The following is a 12,416-nucleotide window of genomic DNA, read 5'->3' as shown; positions in this document are numbered from 1 at the left end:
AGAGAGATTCAAAATAAAGAATACAGGTTATTCCAACCAGGCCCTTCTCATCCAAGAAAGAAGTATGGGGAGGTTGCCCCCATCACCTGACTCCCTCCTGGCTTCTGAAACATCCTCACAGGTTCAAGACATGCCACTGAGTACTCTATATTAGGGTCTAGCACTTTGTCTTAAGCCTAGCGGCCTTGTAGAAAGGGTGCACTCTGCAGTTTGATACACTTGTGAGTACAATAGAAAACAATAGCTTTAGACACCAGGGAAAATGATATCCTATTCGGCAAGCATCCTCTGTCATCTGCTTTGTGATTGGAAATGAGGTGGGGAGCCGTTATCCGAATACTCTGTATTACTGAGCAGATGTATAAGAATCAAAGAGAAAATGGTTGCCAGGGAGACAAGACACTCTTGCCAACTCTGTCGCAGACTAATCATAAAATGTCTCCAGGGGGCATTGTATAGCCACAAGCACAGACAGGGCACACAGCCAAGCCAGGGATCCAGATGTTGCCCTTGGAACTGGGCACCCATTTTAGGGCTGGCATCTGCCTTCTGCCAAACAGAATGTGTGTGGCCACATCTGCTATGCTCACTGCAGAAAGTTAACACACACTAAAAGCAGAGGAAAGGTTGCCATAAAATAATGATTTGGCACCATGCACAGGGAAGGTATTAAATATTAGATAACTCTTCTGTTAACCCTAAGTACATTTCTGCATTGCTCCTTCCTAATTCACAGTTCACCCTTATCCTATCTCTCAGCAATTTCCATTCTGTTCATCTGAGAACAATCTTGTTTGCAAATAATACCTGAATTATTTACAGTCTACCTAAGTGCATCTGACAGCAAAGGAGAAAGCAAGTTGGAACGGACTCGTTTCTCCAATTAATCCAATAAAACCCAGCTTTTATTTTACAGCTCTTAAAGAAAACATGATATACACTCGTATCTGAGACTGCTACTAAATTACTAACTCCGATAAGCAGAGTAGATGACAACAAAGTGTTTTCAGTGTGTTTGTGTTCACTTTTATCTATTCTCACTTGGAATGATGAGAGTTTTGAACAATAAGTTCCAGTATTTTAAGATCTCAAGAACTTTCTTTTTTACAACCAGAGAGAAAGAAGTTCAATGAAGTATAATTTAAATGTGTTCTGTATCTGATTCTGTGTATATGTCTAGCATTTTCACAGTTGACAAGACTTTTGTTTTTTACTATTTTGTATGTAATTCCTAACCTATTTGTAGCAGGTGGCTACAGCAGGTAATATTAATCCTTTTTCTTTTTTAAGTTGAGGTCACTGAGGCCCAATGAGTTTCAAAGATTCTTTCAAAGTCCAAGAACTACTAAGAGAACAACTCGAGATAAGGCTATTACATGTGCACTGTATTAAAATAAAAATCCTATGAAGCCAATAATAGAAACTGATTCAAGTTTAATACACAATTGGCAAATCGGGGTAACATTTCAAATAGAGGGTCAAAAATTATCTGAAGATGAAAGAACCTCAGAACACTCTTACAGGAATTGCCAAGGAAAAAGGGCTGGAACAGAATAAACAATTTGTGGTCAAAAAGGATTTCAGATAAGATTGTCTTGAAGAACAATTAAAATAATTGATTTACCCTAAAACATAGCTCCCAGTCTCACCTTCGGTGTCTGTTTCCTGAAACTGACTGAATTCGTCAAGAGTATAATGCCTAAGGTAAACCAGTCTCCACTAAGCTGCCTATGAAGCTATTGTTTGACCTGAAGGTGACTTTAGGAAGTCAGTTTCTTCAAGGCTCAAGGTTCAAAAGGACACCTAAGGGCAAATGGGCTGACTGGGTCACCCCAACTTCATGGACCCAGAAACTCAGATTCCTGGAGAATTAAAACGGTTTCTCAATAAATTTTGTTTTCCTGACTGGGTCACCCCAACTTCATGGACCCAGAAACTCAGATTCCTGGGGAATTAAAACGGTTTCTCAATAAATTTTGTTTTCTGCATTTAAAAAGTCTCTATCCACAGATATTAAGGAATAGTAATCGAAATTTTTTTCTTACCCAAAAGTGAACAGCAAAATTCTAGTTGGCTCTATTGAATTAGGGAACCCTGGTGGTTCAGTGTTTAAGAGCTCAGCTGCTAATCAAAAGGTCGGCAGTTCAAATCCACCAGCTGCTCCTTGGAAACCCTGTGGGGCAGTTCTACTGTGTCCTACAGGGTCGCTATGAGTCGGAATGGACTCGACAGCAGTAGGTTTTTAATTAAATTAACAACTTCGTACTTGTATTAGTTTTCTATTGCTGAGTAACAAATCACTACAAATCGAGCAGTTTAAAACCACTACCACTTTTTATCTCACAGGTTCTGTGGGTCCGAAGTCGGGCACAGTATGCCCAAGCTGGGCTCTCTGCTTAGTCTCACAAGGTCAAAGTGTCGGCAGAGATGCATTCTTTTCTGGAGGCTCTCAGGATGAACCACCCTTCCACACTCAAAACCAGGTTATTGGCAGAACTCAGCTCCTTTCGGGTGCAGGTGGGGTCGGAGGTCCCTATTTCCTTGCTGGCTGTCAGCTGGGGACCACACCCCTCCTGGAATCTTCCACATTCTCACATGCTCCCTCCATGTTCAAAGCAACAGAATGTGGAGTCTGCCTTAAGCTTCAAATTCCTCTGACTTCTCCTCTGCCTTCTTCTGCCTTTTAAAGGTCTCCTGTGATTAAATCAGGTCCACCTGGATACCCTTGCATATTAATGTCAACTGACTTGGGACTGTAATTGCAACTGCAAACTCTTCACAGCAAATACCTCGACTGGAATTTGCTTAAACAGTCAGGGCCCAAGAATCTTCGGAGGAAAGAGGACACCTTTAGAATTCTGCCTAATACAATACTCAAAGCGTGGCCTCAGACCAGCAGCACCTGGGAGCTTGTGAGACATGCAGATCTCAGGTCTCACCCCAGATTTCCAGAAGCAGCATTTTATCAAAATTCCCAGGAGATTCGTATGCATATTTAACCTCAACGTTAAGAAGCATTTTTTCACAGTGTTTTTTTTTTTTTTTTGGTAGCAGACTTTGGCCTGTCAGAGGCAAGAAGCAGACCAGCAAACCATTTGGTTCTTTCATTCCATCTTCTGAGAGTTTCTTTTATTTCTGACATGGAGAAAAGGGGTCAGGTAAGGCCAAAGGCAACCTTCTAGATCATGGCCTGAAAGTGTAAGCAGAGCCATGTCCTGCTGAGCTGTGTAAGGAAAAGGGATTTTTCAGAGCAATTGCAGTGGACCTTTTGATGGTTTATTACTTCTTAGCCTTCAGCATTCTTAGTGGCACTTCTTTGCTGCTGAAAGTGGACGATCTCGAGAATATTATGAAATCTTTTAGTGTTTGTTTATGGTGCGTGGCTGAAAAGTTTGAAAGTTTAAATGAAAATAGATCCCTCTACAGACGAGGGATAACAGTTAGCGGACAAAAATCAATTTTGTTTTAGATGGAGGGAATTATGCACCATCCGACTGCTCCAATATGCTGCATTATTTAGAATGTATTTCACGGGGGCCAGCTTTTCACGAGTGCGTATTGATTTCATGTCCACTTAGCTAGAGACAGAGATGGGACCATAAGGAAATCCAAGTGTTGTTGGTCAAGGGTTTCAAACATATGCTCAGCTGCCCAGGGCTAATCAACTCTACCTACCAGGACAGTGTTGAAACACTTGACTGTACCTCCACTTGGTGCCAGCGTGCCCACAATGTGGCACCCCTTCAATCTTGGGTATAACATGAGATAATGTAAAGTGCATGTAACGAAAGAGTTGAGATCAAAGTTCCCCTGGGCTTATTGTAGTTAATGACAAAACGAAAAGCTGCTGAGAAAAAAGGGAGGACTAGATGAAGTATTTGAATTTAGGATGTGACTGGGCAGCCTAGGTGAGGTGTTTTTCATAGAGGGGAAAGAATCTGATATTGAGTAGAAGAGGCCTCTCTGACAGAGTGAAAACAATGGGTTTCAAAAAAGGACACTTAAAAAAATAAGAAATACGTGTATTGGTATGGAAAGGAGTCCCGGTGGCATAATGGTTAAGTGCTTGGCTACTGTCTTAGTGACCTAGTGCTGCTATAACAGAAATACCATAAATGGATGGCTTTGACAAACAGAAATCTATTTTCTCACAGTTTAGGAGGCTAGAGGTCCGAATTTAGGGCACCGGCTCTAGGGAAAGGTTTTCTCTCTCTGTCAGTTTTGGAGGAAAGTTCTTGTCTCTTCGAGTTTCTGCTCCTGGGTGATCTTCATGTAGCTTGGCATCTCTCTTCCCCCATCTCTGCTTGCTACCCTTGCTTTTTTAATCTCTTTTATATCTCAAGAGATTGACTCAAAACACACCCTAGACTAATCCTGCCTCATATTAACAAAGATCACCCATTCTGAAATGGGATTACAAACACAAGCATAGAGGCTAGGATTTCACATATTTTGGTGGGACACAACTCAATCCATAGCAGCTACTAACTGAAAGATTGGCAGTTGAAACCCACCCAGCAGCTCTGTGGGAGAAAGATGTGGCAATCTGCTTCCTTAAAGATTAAACCAAGATTACAGCCAAGAAAACCCTATGGAGCAGCTCTACTCTGTCACATGGGATCAGTAGGAGTTGGAACCTACTCGATGGCACAACAACAACATTGATATGGATGAGTTGTAGCAATCCTAGAGGTTAGAGACCAAAGGAGAATATCTCAGTTTTACCAGGGATAAAGAAAACAAAAAACAGAAAAATGAAGGACAGATTATTACGTTATAATATGTGCAAAATTAACTTTGTAAATGAAAAATACACACGTGTTCTTCTCACGGTCTCGGTATTGTACCTCCAGCCTGCTGAGGTACAGCAAGTGCTATCACTCCCGTTTCACAGGTACAAAAGTAAGTGGAGGTCCGTGGAGGCCAAACACCTTGCCCAGATTTTCAGAGCAAGTAAATCTAGGGGCTTCAAGATGGCCATTCTACTATAACCCATGAATTCCTAGTAAATAAAATTCTTTATTCAATCTTTACTGGTTTTGTGGTTCATTCTCAGTTTCTGATCTGGATAAATGAATTAATGAGTGTGAAGCACAAAGCACAGTGCTTCCTCCCAGAAGTCAATCAATCAATGGAAGCTCCCTTCTCTTCTTCTAAGAAGCTAAATTCTCACCACTCTCACATAAACTCTCCACGTGATAATCTGTGATACCATCAACAAGCCCTCTCTCATCTCCCAGCCCAATGACCAACTCCCTCCAATCTAGGCCTCTAAAATAATCATCCTTACAAGTGGCTTCATCAGTCCCTTTTTCTGAAATCAATAATGGTTTGTAAATAACGATAACTAACATTTTTGAGAACTGAAGGTGCAGTGGCTCTAGGCTAACCATTGTGCATGTATCATCTCATTTAATATTCAAAACAATCTGTGTAAGTAGACACTCTTATCATCTCACATTTTGGGTGATAAAATAGAAGCCCAAAGAGTGACAAGGTCAAGTTTATTTATACTTATTATAAAGACACAGGAGCCCATTCATAACCAGTCTGTCTCCAGTCACATGCTCTTAGCCCCTAAGCATTTGCTGCCTCTTGCAGCAACCTAACAGCCAAAAGGGTGCGACATGAGAAATATATATTGAATCCCCAGAGTTAACGTGACACAGGTGAGAGCTATAAGCTTTGTTTTCCAGTTTCAGATCTAGACCAGGAAACACAAAAGTACATCCACCGAAAATTAAATGTTCCCATCTTGAGAGAATAGGAAGGTGTTTTCAGAATGAAACTCTTTTCTTTCTTATTTTTCTTTTTTTGGTTTGTTTATTTGTTTGTTTTAATTTAGAACTCAGAATCATTGCTTTGCTATCCTTGGCCACATTCGTTTTAGGAAACCAGCATTATCATTGCCAGCAGCAGCAGCGAATATGATCATCAGGCTTTAAATTGCCCTTACATTCTTGGTCGATTCCTACAGCAGTTGAATTTAAACTTGATTATTACATTGCAAAATGGAATGTATTAAGTTTGCTCAAGTACAGCTCCAGAGTTTATATCAGAGTGCTATATTCGGACTAGAGTTAAAATTGACATTTCTTTAGAATACATAAAGGTTAGATTAAGCTACTTCCCAAAATAAACAAAGACTAAGAAAATCCCAATCAGCTTAAAGGTATGAAAATAAACATTTGACATATCACATGCAAAACTTAACTAGACGTGTAGGAGCTCCAGTGTCCAGGTCACAGCTACAGCAAATGCTGCCCAATGAGAAAATCTGGTGCTGTAAAATATGCAGGCCAGGATACTCAGCAATATGAACCTGAGAGTTGTTTAAAATGGATGCGATGGGGTGTCTCTTAAGCTGGGTTCTCTAGAGAAGCAAAACCAGTAAAGCATGTAAATATATACAGACAGAGGGATATCAAGAAAATGGCTCACATGGTTGTAGAGTTTGCAACATTCTAAGTCATGACAGAGGCTTCTCCTGATTCATGTGGCAAAAGCAGCTGGAGAACCCAAGATCAGCAGGTTGAAGAGCAGAGCTGTTGCTTACAGGCTGTGAAAAACAATGAATCCCAAGACTGGCAGGCAAGACCACAGGTAAGCTGCTAGCTCAGGTCTCAAGAACCAGAGGTCAGACGAACAGGAGCCAGCTGCAGGATCCAGAACGAACAAAAGCCCCCGAGCCCTGCCAGAACATCCAGCCACACTCGATGCAGGCCACATACTCCAGGTAACTCCCCTTCAACCGACTGGCTACTCAAGCAGATCCCATTACGGGGATGATCACATACCAAGTATCAACAGGGAAGTGGCCACAACATCACACGACTGCCAAAACACTGAGAATCATGGCCCGGCCAAGTTGACACACAATCTTAACCATCACAGATGTCTTCCTGCTATAGTAATTATCAGTCCTCTTTTGCCATTTCCTACCTTTCCCAATTTTGATTTTATATGGAAATTTAAAATTTCAGCGATTACAATTTGTCTTCCATAAACAGTAAAGTGTTATGTGTTATTGTTGCTGTTGCTGTTGCTGTTAGGTACCACTGAGTTGAGTTCCATTCATAGTAGGCTCATGTGACAGAGTAGAACTATCCCCGTAGGGTTTTCTAGGTTATAATCTTTACGGGAACAGGTTACCAGGTCTTTCTCCCACAGAGCTGCCGGGTGGGTTCGAATCACCAACCTTATGGTTAGCAGTCAAGCACTTAACCATTGCACCATCAGGGCTCCTCTGATGTTACATTAAAAAAAAACCCAGTGCCGTCGAGTTGATTCCGACTCATAGCAACCCTATAGGACAGAGCAGAACTGCCTCATAGAGTTTCCAAGGAGCACCTGGCGGATTCAAACTGTTGATCGTTGGGTTAGCAGCCGTAGCACTTAACCACTACACCACCAGGGTTTCCCTGATGTTATATAGTGGTTCTCAAATTCTAATTGTTTAAATGTAGATTCCTGGGTATCACTCTCAGAGATTCTATAGTTCTGGTCCATGAATGACACCCCTAAGTGCAGTGCATTCCCAACCAGAATTCTCTAGTCTCAATAAGTGCCCACAGGTAAGTCTAGTATGGCTGATCCTTGGACTCTGCTTTGAGAAACATTATGAAGAAAAGAACAATGGCTCTGCAGTCAGAACAGCTTGGGTTTCAATTCTGAGCTGTGCTAATCAAGAGTTTCAGGATTTAAGCAAATATCTTAATCTGTGGCTGCCTCAATTTTCTCATTTATAAAATATCAATAAGAATATTTACCTGGCAGAATTGTTTTGTGGGTGAAAGTTAATGTATGTTCATCACCTATTATCATACATACACCAGACTAAGTCAAAAAGTATTGCTACTAGAGTTTCAGTTCATACATGTACAGGTTTCTTCCAAACAAAACATGTTTAAACAGCTTGGACAGTTCTCTCTGCAGACAAGTTCTCTCACTAATACACTTGTCTTAGTCTTGTCAGGGTTGCCTTCAAAAAAACGGTACTTTTTGTGCCATGGAAAAAACGATTTTTGAGGCAAGGGCTAACATCAAAACTCGAGTGGACATCTTCCCAACTCATTGAAGCTTTGCAACAAGTTTATGGGAATGCTGCCTGCCCCATGTAAAACAACAGTTTTCAGATAGATCAAGTGTTTTAAGGAAAGTTGGGAAGACCTCAAAGATGAAACAAGAGAGAGGGAAGACTGCTGAGGAGGCTATGGCAACTGCTTCTTGGGATTCCAAAGGTGTAATCTTGATAGATTCTCTCGAAGGACACAGAACGATCACAGGGGCTTACTATGAAGAAGGTTTAAGAAAACTGAAAACTGCACTGGTGAGAAAAAGGCCAGGAAAATTGTGTCAATGAATTTTTTTCCATCATGACAATACACCTGCCCATTCTTCCAGGGTAGCGAAGTCCATCCTATGAGAATTTCATTGGGAAACCTTACCCCTTCCACCCTGCAGCCTTGATCTTGTGCCTTGAAACTTCTTTTTGTTTCCAAAACTCAAAGAACATTTGAAAGGAACACAATTTGAGTCCCTTGAAGATGTCAAACCTACCACTTTGACATGGTGTAAGTCAAAGAGCGCAGAATTCTTTGGGGAAGGATTAGAGTGATGGAAATACCTCTTTCAGAAGTATATAGATGTAGATGGAGGATATGTCAAGAAACAATAGCTTTACATTTGATATTTTGTTTAATACAGGTTTCTATGATTTTGTAGCAATATTCTTTGAGTTACCCTTGTGTATAATAAGTACTCAATAAAACACTGCTTATTACAAATGTTGTTGTTGGGATAAAAAGATAAAAAATGAGAATGGTGACGAAACGGCCAAATTCTACAATGTCTAGTAAGATATTCTCTTTTACAGGACAAAATGATGCTCTCCCTATCACCTTCATCTCTACTGACACCCCGGTCTCCCCCACCTGCATACACATAAATACACTATAAACCATGTTTTGATTTTTAACAGGCCATGAATTCCCCACTCTTTTGAAAATAAGACCTTTCAAATGAGATAAAATTCCACAAATACTCACATGACATTAGATGGAATTTTGTTTTCACTGATTAAGAAGTGTTAATATACTTATAGACTATTGGATTCCCCTTATAATTCTACATTCACCTCAGTGATCTACTCCTACTCTTTCCAGCCCCAATAAAGGGATTTAGGCATAGAGGCTGTGAATCCGTAACCTAAGCTACATCTTAAGAAAAAAAAAATTAAATGTAGGTTTTAAAAAAAGAAATTTTGTCACTTGATGATTTTTAAAGTTATAGTTAATTACCATGACTAATTCACTTAATTGATTAATTTTTTAATTCACTTAATTGATTTTAATTTGATACAACAAATAAATATTAAGAGATTTCAGTAAGCTAAAACCAAGGCTAGTGGCCTGTATATATACCAGAAGGAATAAGAAAAACATGGTCCCTCTTCCCTTTGAGCAATCAGGCTAGAAGTGGATACTACATCAAACATATTTTAGTATACATGAATAATTAAACATATTCATGATAACTGTTGCAAATTAGTACAGGACTGCAGGGTGTATAAAGCAGAAGGAACAAATGCAGTTTGACAACATCAGAAAGCATGACTCCTTTATGAAGTGATAAGATAAATATGACTAGTTACTGTTTTGGCCACCATAAGTCTGCCCCTACCTCATGGCAACCCCATGCACAACTGAACAAAACACTGTCCAGTCCTATGCCATCCCTGTGATCAGCTGTGGATCAGACCACTGTGATCCATAGGATTTTCAATGGTTGGTTTTTGGAACTAGGTCACCAGCCCTTTCTTCCTGGTCCCTCTCAGCCTAGAAGCTCTGCTAAAACCAGTTCAGCATAAGAGCAGCACACAAGTCTCCACCAACAGGCAGTTGGTGGCCGCACATGAATTGCATTAGCTGAGAATCAAACCCGAGTCTCCTGCATGAAAGGGGAGAATTCTATTACTAAACCATCAATACCTGAATAGTACTTAGGAAGCCCTTAATAGGTTTTGGCTTAGAAAGCGGACTTTTTAGTAACCATTGATTATCTCTTCTTTTGTCATAAGTAATGACAAAGAAGGTATCAAGCAAATATTTCTAATTTTGTTTTTAATACCTACTGTAGGTTTTATAATCCCAGCTTTATAAACAAGGCAGAGAAGAGAAAAAGAATGCGTATTTCTCTTGCTTGAACTCTGTAAGTCTACCCATTCTACCCATTCGAATCCAGAAAAATCAAACATAACTGAAACGAGGATTTAAAAAAAAATGTATTTCCGTACTTAATAAGCAAATTCTATCTGAGATGTTATCCAGGCATATATTCATATTGACTGTGGCCTTAACACCCATCATCAAGTTCAATTAAACTACTATACCAAACCCGATTCCTAGCAACACTATATCTGCTCCACAGGGGTTCCAAGGAGTGGCTGGTGGATTTGAACTGCTGACCTTTTGGTTAGAAGCTGAACACTTAAACACTGCACCACCTAGGCTCTGTAACTACTATAGTTATCCAATAACATCAATGATATATCCTAATAGAGGGAAATCAGAGAAAGCTTAAATGCAACAGAATCTAATATGTGCTCTTTTCTTCCAAATTTTTGTCTAAGTTAGGCCCTTTGACTGTTCAATGTTGCTGCATATCAATGAAGAATTTCTGATATCTTGACTCTGTAAAGTATAATTTATCCCGTTATCTTTTTGAGCTTGAGTTTACATTAAGTCTTAATTCATTCCAAGTACCTGCAAAGCGAGGCCCAAGCTCCTTTTGGAGAAACCTAAGTTCCATCACAATGCAACTCAACCCCCAGCTGGCCGATTACTACCCCTCTGCCTCTTCTTCTTTTTTTTTTTAACCCTACATGCACATGTGAGTATGCACACACAGACACATAGCTACTATACCACCAGTTGCAGCTTTTCAAATACACCATGACCTTCTACATTTCTGAGACTTTGGACATGGGGCTTCTTGCGCCTGGAATGCCATTTCTCATCCTTTATTGGCTCAGAGAATTTGGATTCATATTCAAAACCAAAACCAAAACACATCACAGCAAGTCTAGAGAGAGACTGTGGAAGAAATGATAAATCTTTATATGTACCTTTAACAGCACTTTTTTTCTTGCTTTTTGAACAAAGGACTCTGCATTTTCATTTTCACTAAACCCACTGCCATGGTGTCAATCCAAGTTATGTAGTCAGCCCTGCTTCTCCTTGAAACCGAGTTCCTTAAGGTGGGGGTCACGCTTTTTCATCGTGCTATCTGGCATCTAGCACAGTATCTGGCATTTATCAGGTATTCAGTAACTGTTATTTGAGGTGGTTTACATTACTTTTAATTTGTTTTGTGTATATACATATATATGTATATGTGTGAATATATATATATGTATAAAATCCTAAAGGTTTACATATTTATATTTATAGAGTATAAATTAGCATAAATATATAATGATATATGTAAAAGATAGGTATAAATATTTAGAAAACTAATTTTCAAACTATTTTGGTCTTTTAGTTGTCATCTCACATTAAGAGGCTACTGCATCAGTTCCTTTAAATTTAAAAGGTCATTAATCCAAATGCTAATTTAATCAATACCAGATTAAACAAACTGTAAAAAGTAAATTAATATCAGGTAAGGAGATTCATTGCCTTCTAAGCTTTCAAAATGTGCCCAGTGTCAGCACATTTCCATGATAAATGAATCCTGTTCACACCAAACAGGACTCACTTATGAATGTCACAGAGTGGCAGTTCTTCATTGTTTATACTTTAATTCATTGTGAAAGCTAAGATGAATATGAATACTACTACGGTTTTTGTTTGGTCTAGTTTCCAAGTGCTTATCATTTTTTTTTACACCTGTGGCTAAATGTAGACACATCAGAATTTGGTACAGATGTCTTTTAATATGAATTTTTCCAGAACATTAGGTTCTAAGTAGCTTATTTTTTCTGCAAGCAGCACTCTAATTTATTTAAAAAGTAGAAATATGTTAAATGGTGCATGTGTATAGACACACAAACTTATATTAGCAGACACACATACACAGTCGCCTCCTTTCACAGACACACATACATTAGGGCACACATACACATATATATGGAAACCTCAGTGGTGTAGTGGTTAAGAGCTACAGCTACGGTTGCTAACTAAAAAAGGCTGGGGGTTGAAATCCACCAGGTGCTCCTTGGAAACTCTATGCGGCCTTTCTACTCTGTCCTATAGGGTTGCTGTGAGTCAGAACTGACTCGACCGCAATGGGTTTGATTTTTTTGTATATACATACACAGAGACACACAGGTTGCAGATGCCTACATGGGCACATACATACACACAGGCACACAAATACACAGACTAACAGATACAAACACACCTACATATAAACAT

The sequence above is a fragment of the Elephas maximus genome, chromosome 21 (genome assembly GCF_024166365.1).
Source record: "Elephas maximus indicus isolate mEleMax1 chromosome 21, mEleMax1 primary haplotype, whole genome shotgun sequence".
NCBI lineage: Eukaryota > Metazoa > Chordata > Mammalia > Proboscidea > Elephantidae > Elephas > Elephas maximus.
This window is presented reverse-complemented; position numbering follows the sequence as displayed.